We start from the raw sequence: 7037 nt of genomic DNA on the forward strand, positions 1-7037 counted from the left end.
TGCCAAAGCACAGCCCCCACACCACTAGAGGGATATCTTCAACCACCAACTTACCATCCTGAGACAAGGCTGAGTATAACCCACAAAGATCTCCGCCACGGCACAGCCCAAGTGTGGGGGGGGGGGCGCCAACCCAGACAGGATGACCACAACAGTGAATCAACCCACTCAGGTGACGCACCCCCCACAGGGACGGCATGAGAGAGCCCCAGTAAGCCAGTGACTCAGCCCCTGTAATAGGGTTAGAGGCAGAGAATCCCAGTGGAAAGAGGGGAACCGGCCAGGCAGAGACAGCAAGGGCGGTTCGTTGCTCCAGAGCCTTTCCGTTCACCTTCCCACTCCTGGGCCAGACTACACTCAGTCATATGACCCACTGAAGAGATGAGTCTTCAGTAAAGACTTAAAGGTTGAGACCGAGTTTGCTTCTCTGACATGTGTAGGCAAGCCGTTCCATAAAAATGGAGCTCTATAGGAGAAAGCCCTGCCTCCAGCTGTTTGCTTAGAAATTCTAGGGACAATTAGGAGGCCTGCGTTTTGTGACCGTAGCGTACGTGTAGGTATGTACGGCAGGACCAAATCAGAGAGATAGGTAGGAGCAAGCCCATGTAATGCTTTGTAGGTTAGCAGTAAAACCTTAAAATCAGCCCTTGCTTTGACAGGAAGCCAGTGTAGAGAGGCTAGCACTGGAGTAATATGATCAAATTTTTTGGTTCTAGTCAGGATTCTAGCAGCCGTATTTAGCACTAACTGAAGTTTATTTAGTGCTTTATCCGGGTAGCCGGAAAGTAGAGCATTGCAGTAGTCTAACCTAGAAGTCACAAAAGCATGGATTCATTTTTCTGCATCATTTTTGGACAGAAAGTTTCAGATTTTTGCAATATTATGGTCTTGATATGTTCTTCAAAAGAGAGATCAGGGTCCAGAGTAACGCCAAGGTCCTTCACAGTTTTATTTGAGACGACTGTACAACCATTAAGATTAATTGTCAGATTCAACAGAAGATCTCTTTGTTTCTTGGGACCTAGAACAAGCATCTCTGTTTTGTCCGAGTTTAATAGTGGAAAGTTTGCAGCCATCCACTTCCTTATGTCTGAAACACATGCTTCTAGCGAGGGCAATTTTGGGGCTTCACCATGTTTCATTGAAATGTACAGCTGTGTGTCATCCGCATAGCAGTGAAAGTTAACATTATGTTTTCAAATAACATCCCCAAGAGGTAAAATGTATAGTGAAAACAATAGTGGTCCTAAAACGGAACCTTGAGGAACACCGACATTTACAGTTGATTTGTCAGAGGACAAACCATTCACAGAGACAAACTGATATCTTTCCGACAGATAAGATCTAAACCAGGCCAGAACATGTCCGTGTAGACCAATTTGGGTTTCCAATCTCTCCAAAAGAATGTGGTGATCGATGGTATCAAAAGCAGCACTAAGGTCTAGGAGCACGAGGACAGATGCAGAGCCTCGGTCCGATGCCATTAAAATGTCATTTACCACCTTCACAAGTGCCATCTCAGTGCTATGATGGGGTCTAAAACCAGACTGAAGCATTTTGTATACATTGTTTGTCTTCAGGAAAGCAGTGAGTTGCTGCGCAACAGCCTTCTCTAAAATTTTTGAGAGGAATGGAAGATTCGATATAGGCCGATAGTTTTTATATTTTCTGGGTCAAGGTTTGGCTTTTTCAAGAGAGGCTTTATTACTGCCACTTTTAGTGAGTTTGGTACACATCCAGTGGATAGAGAGCCATTTATTATGTTCAACATAGGAGGGCCAAGCACAGGAAGCAGCTCTTTCAGTAGTTTAGTTGGAATAGGGTCCAGTATGCAGCTTGAAGGTTTAGAGGCCATGATTATTTTCATCATTGTGTCAAGAGATATAGTACCAAAACACTTGAGCGTCTCTCTTGATCCTAGGTCCTGGCAGAGTTGTGCAGACTCAGGACAACTGAGGTTTGGAGGAATACGCAGGTTTAAAGAGGAGTCCGTAATTTGCTTTCTAATAATCATAATCTTTTCCTCAAAGAAGTTCATGAATTTATCACTGCTAAAGTGAAAGTCATCCTCTCTTGGGGAATGCTGCTTTTTAGTTAGCTTTGCGACAGTATCAAAAAGGAATTTCGGATATCCACTTTCAAAAACAAAAATATAAGCTGGGCAGCACCTCCTAGTGAGCATTTGATCTGTAGCTATTAATTTGGTCTCCCATTCAGGGTTTTAACCAAGTCCTGCTTTTATATTTGTTACTGACTACTACTAATGTGCTGTCCTGAGAATGATTGAGAGACCTCTTAGTAAGCAAACATATTCATAGTTGCTATTGAAGACATTCCAAAGGGTGGGTTTAACAGGGAAAATGGAATGTAACCATACTTTATCACTCAAATATCCTCAATGATACTATTTAGGTCTATATAGCATTTGCAAAGTCATCAACAGCTAGTTGCAAAGTCATCAACAGCTATCAACAGTTTTTCCTCGTTTGCTTGAGCACATTTGTCCAAACAGATTGAACTTTTTCCAAAAAATGAATACACAGCCCCAAACTGAAACATGTTGGACAAAATTAGACATTTAATTTGCAAAATGCAAGACTTAAAACATTAAATACATGGCACAAACTCAACTACTTCCATTAAAACATATAACTTGTTATCTCATGAAATTATCGTTACACAATGGCCCAATAAATACTAACTTCAGCTATCAATATATCCTAACATGGTTAACCCTCTTTTAGACAGTACCGGCAAACGTTTGGACACACCTACTCATTCCAGGGTTTTTGTTTTTTGAACTATTTTTTTACATTGTAGAATAATAGTGAAGACATCAAAACTATGAAATAACGCATGAAATCATGTAGTAACCAAAAGTGTTAAAAATAAATATATTTCATGTGAGATTCTACAAAGTAGCCACCCTTTGCCTTGATGGCAGCTTTGCACACTCCTGGCATTCTCTCAACCAGCTTCATGAGGTAGTCACCTGGAATGCACCTCAGTTAACAGGTGTACCTTGTTAAAAGTTAATTTGTGTAATTTATTTTTTTCTTAATGTGATTGAGCCAAACAGTTGTGTTGTAAAAAGGTGGGGGGGTATACAGAAGATAGCCCCATTTGGTAAAAGAACAAGTCCATATTATGACAAGAACAGCTCAAATAAGCAAAGAGAAACGACAGTCCATTACTTTAAGACATGAAGGTCAGTCAATGCGGAAAATTGCACGTTTCTTCAAGTTCAGTCGCAAAAACCATCAAGCGCTCTGCTGAAACTGGCTCTCATGAGGACCGCCACAGGAAAGGAAGACCCAGAGGATAAGTTCATTAGAGTTACCAGCCTCAGAAATCGGCAATTAACTGCACCTCAGATTGCAGCCCAAATAAATGCTTCACAGAGTTCAAGTAACAAACACATCTCAACATCAACTGTTCAGAGGAGACTGTGTGAATCAGGCCTTCATGGTCGAATCTTGACTGCCACTGCACAAAAAAAATCAAGATTTGGTTGAGGGCCCACCACCTTACAACAAAACATTTTCTCACTTCTTAACAGCGGAGAGAAAATTTTACATTTTAAGGTTAGTTTCCTGCAATTCTACACATTTTACCATACAGCAGAGACAACATTTTCAGTTTAAACTAAAACAACAAAGATAATAGAGCAACATATTTTTAAACAAGATCATCTTTGAGAACAAACAATCCCTCAAATACAGACTAGACGGTCAGGGACTATCTAAAATCCCCACATGTTATGGCATGAGCCCCCTATTGATTTTGCTGTAATGTTTGAGTCATGTTTGAGTCACATTTAAGAACAATGCATTAGCCATGGCAAAATGTCTATAATAGAAGGAAATTTGCTTTAAAACTGACAATTTTCTCTTGGTCCCATGGCAAAATGTGTGGAATTGCCTGAAAAACTGTTTTGTAAACTGCAGTTTTTCTCATAGTCCCATGACGAAATCTGTATAATTGCAGAAACTAGCATTAAAACTGTAAAAAAAATGTATTTCCCCCATGACAAAATGTGTAGAATTTCACTTTAAATCAGCAACATTTTTCTTTCCAAACAGATTTAACTTTTTCCTATAAAACTGTGCCATTGGCCACCCCCGCTGCCATCCAGTTTACTACTATTATTATTATTATTTATCCTAATTGTAACGTACTGGGTGGAGTGAGTGAGAAGTCAGGCGCAGGAAGCAGAGAGTTCAGGGTAGTGCTATATGTAATGCACAAAACGGCAAACATAAGCCAACCCCACAAAACACAGGGCGCACAACAAAACAAATGCCCCAAACACGGGGACTTAAACTGTCCAGCAAAACCCACGAAATGGGAAACACGTAACCCACAGATTTGCACACAAGTTACACAAAACAATCCCGCACAAAGAGCAGGCGGGCCTAGTGGTAAATAAAGCCAGACTAATCAGCCTAAAACACAAACAGGTGAAACCAATAATGGGGAAAAAGGATCAGTGGCCGCTAGTAGGCCGGTGACGACGAGCGCCACCCGAACAGGAAGGGGAGCGACCTTCGGTAGGAGTCGTGACACTAATCCCTGCCTACATTTACACTATATACCTTAAATACTCCAGTTTTGTACAGTGAGTGTACACTCAGTCTATATTTACACTGTAAATACAGTGCCAGTCGTAATTGATTTTTTTTTTCTTCTGGCTCTAAACTCAAAAAGTTTGGAATTGAAATCAAACAATGACTATGAAGTAAAAGTGCAGACTGTCAGCAATATGGTATTTTAATCCATATTGGGTGAACTGTTTAGAAGTTACAACACTTTTTGTACACTACTTTAGGGCACCAAAGGTATTGGGACAAATTCACTTGTATGTGTATTAAAGTCTGCACTTGTTGTGTGGTATGTATTGACATGTATGTGTAACTGATAGATGTGCACACACACTATGTGTTGGATGCATTTGCTGTTTGTTTTGTTTTGTGCCAAATAGAAATGAACGGTACTGTAAATAATGTATTGTGCCACTTTTATTGTAAATAAGAATAGAATATGTTTATAAAAACTTCTACATTAATGTGGATGCTACCATGATTACGGATAATCTTAAATGAATTGTGAATAATTGAGTGAGAAAGTTACAAATATCACACCAAATATCATACCTGTGTTTTCTAATGATGAGAGGTTAGCATGTCCTACAAAATACTTTGTAGGTCAAACAGTTTGGATGCTACAGAAGAATTTGTGAGAAGACCAATTTTCGGGATGTCCCATGGTCTGAAAAACACCTCTTTAGATCTTTCACCGCAGATATGGGAATTGCTACACATCCAATGCAAAAAAACCGGATATTGCTAGTTTAAACTGTCAGATTTAAATGGGAATTTTTTTATTATTCTAATTAGATTTTCACAGGGCCGCGGAACTGAAATAGTTTTTCTTGAGCGTACTTTTTAACAGAGCAGAGATTTACTTCAAAGTGCATTCACCCTATGCTTATCCATATATAGTTGTTTGAGATCTACACAAGTGCCTAGGGAGAAGGGGTTAGGGTTTGCTTCTGGACAGGGCCTAACTACCTAATAAGCAAATGCCTTCAGGGATATCCCTTATTGGGACAGTGGTTAGGGCATTTGTTATTGGTGAAGGTGGCCTGGGTTTGAGACCCACTAGGGGAGTCACCATACCCTCATAATCTTAGCAATGCATGTCATTATTTGTCAACAGTTACAACACACTTATCTGATGTAATTAAAATGAGCTAGTTTCTCATTGAAAGATGGGAATCTGAAGGATTTCCCATTTAGCATAAATTATGACCACATTTCCGGTACCTCCTAAACTGTCAGAATTTGAGTTTTATTTCAAGATTTAAGTCATCTAAAACTCATTCCAGGCCTGCGAGGCAAAAAATCCTCTGGTTCATTCAACATGGAGCCTAATCTGCCTCATTTCCATTCTGAATGACACATGTAAACCCTCGAGCAGGAGGCTTCAGGAGGGTTGTATTTTAGAGGACTCATGGGCTAGCTAACAGCTACACTGCACAAAGCATCTGATTTTGGATCCTCTGTGAATGTCTGTGATTAGCTCTTTCATACTTGTGGTTGTCTTGTTGACAGATCTGAGATATACTGTCGTATGTGCTCTTCATTTTTTCTTCCCCAGAGAAACAGGTATTCGGTCCATAGTAAACCAGTTACATACATTTGGTGACAGGCCCCATTCCAGGTATTTAGCTGTTACTTCCTTGTGTTTATGAGAGTTACTTAGTGACAGTGCTTTGAAATGATGGGATAAGGATATAGAGGCCATTGTCTGAAATGCTGCTGTGGCACAAAATAAGCCCTTGAGACTTAGTGGGCTGAAATTGTGTGCATGTATGCATAATAACATTCATTATGGTTTGCTGACTTAGGCCTGTGTGGTAGGAAAAGCTGGTGCCCTCCTTTTAGGAAGTTATATAACAAATGCTGAATCCAATTAATTGAATCAAATGATACCACCACGGAGCAAATGATTTCTAAAGCTTCAATGCCACTTTTCCTCTCATTTCGCTCATCACTCAATTGTTAGTTTGGGGGGTGGGCTGTGTGTCTTAATGGTGGTGGGGGCATGGGAGCATCTTATTGGTAGATAACCCCTTCTTCCTTGTGTCAGAATGGGAGTTAGGGGTAAGCATTAGTGTGATATATCCCTGATCCCATGCCCCCCCCATTGACCCATGTGATGTTGACCTCTTCAGGTGGATGCTTGCATCATCACTCACTGCCACCATGCAGGGTCAAGGGTCAGGGCTCATGTGTCAATAGATCACTGTTACAGAGGATGGATTAGAGGTCAAGAGATTTTGGTTTTCTTGACGAGATGTTGTGTGGTATATACAGTGTGACTCATGCTTACAGTCTGAGCTGTTGTTGGGCAGAGGAATTTAAGTGACTTGCATAATATTCAACCAGGAGTTCCATCTCATTGTCGATACATCCTCCCTGTTTTCATCTCTCCCCATTCCTTCCCCCCTTCTCTTCTCCGGCTCCTACTTTTCA

The 7037-nt window shown here is 40.6% G+C and overlaps 1 long non-coding RNA gene across 1 annotated transcript; it reads right to left on the minus strand.

The window, feature by feature from the left end:
- Nucleotides 1-2606: 2606 nt before the first annotated feature.
- On the minus strand, nucleotides 2607-4548 carry LOC127931838 (uncharacterized). Its single transcript, XR_008143230.1, has 3 exons — nucleotides 4179-4548; nucleotides 3883-3973; nucleotides 2607-3486 (listed from the first exon to the last, which is right to left on the minus strand). It is a non-coding gene; the product is annotated as an uncharacterized LOC127931838 (long non-coding RNA).
- Nucleotides 4549-7037: the final 2489 nt, after the last annotated feature.

Source organism: Oncorhynchus keta, chromosome 9 (assembly GCF_023373465.1).
Source record: "Oncorhynchus keta strain PuntledgeMale-10-30-2019 chromosome 9, Oket_V2, whole genome shotgun sequence".
NCBI lineage: Eukaryota > Metazoa > Chordata > Actinopteri > Salmoniformes > Salmonidae > Oncorhynchus > Oncorhynchus keta.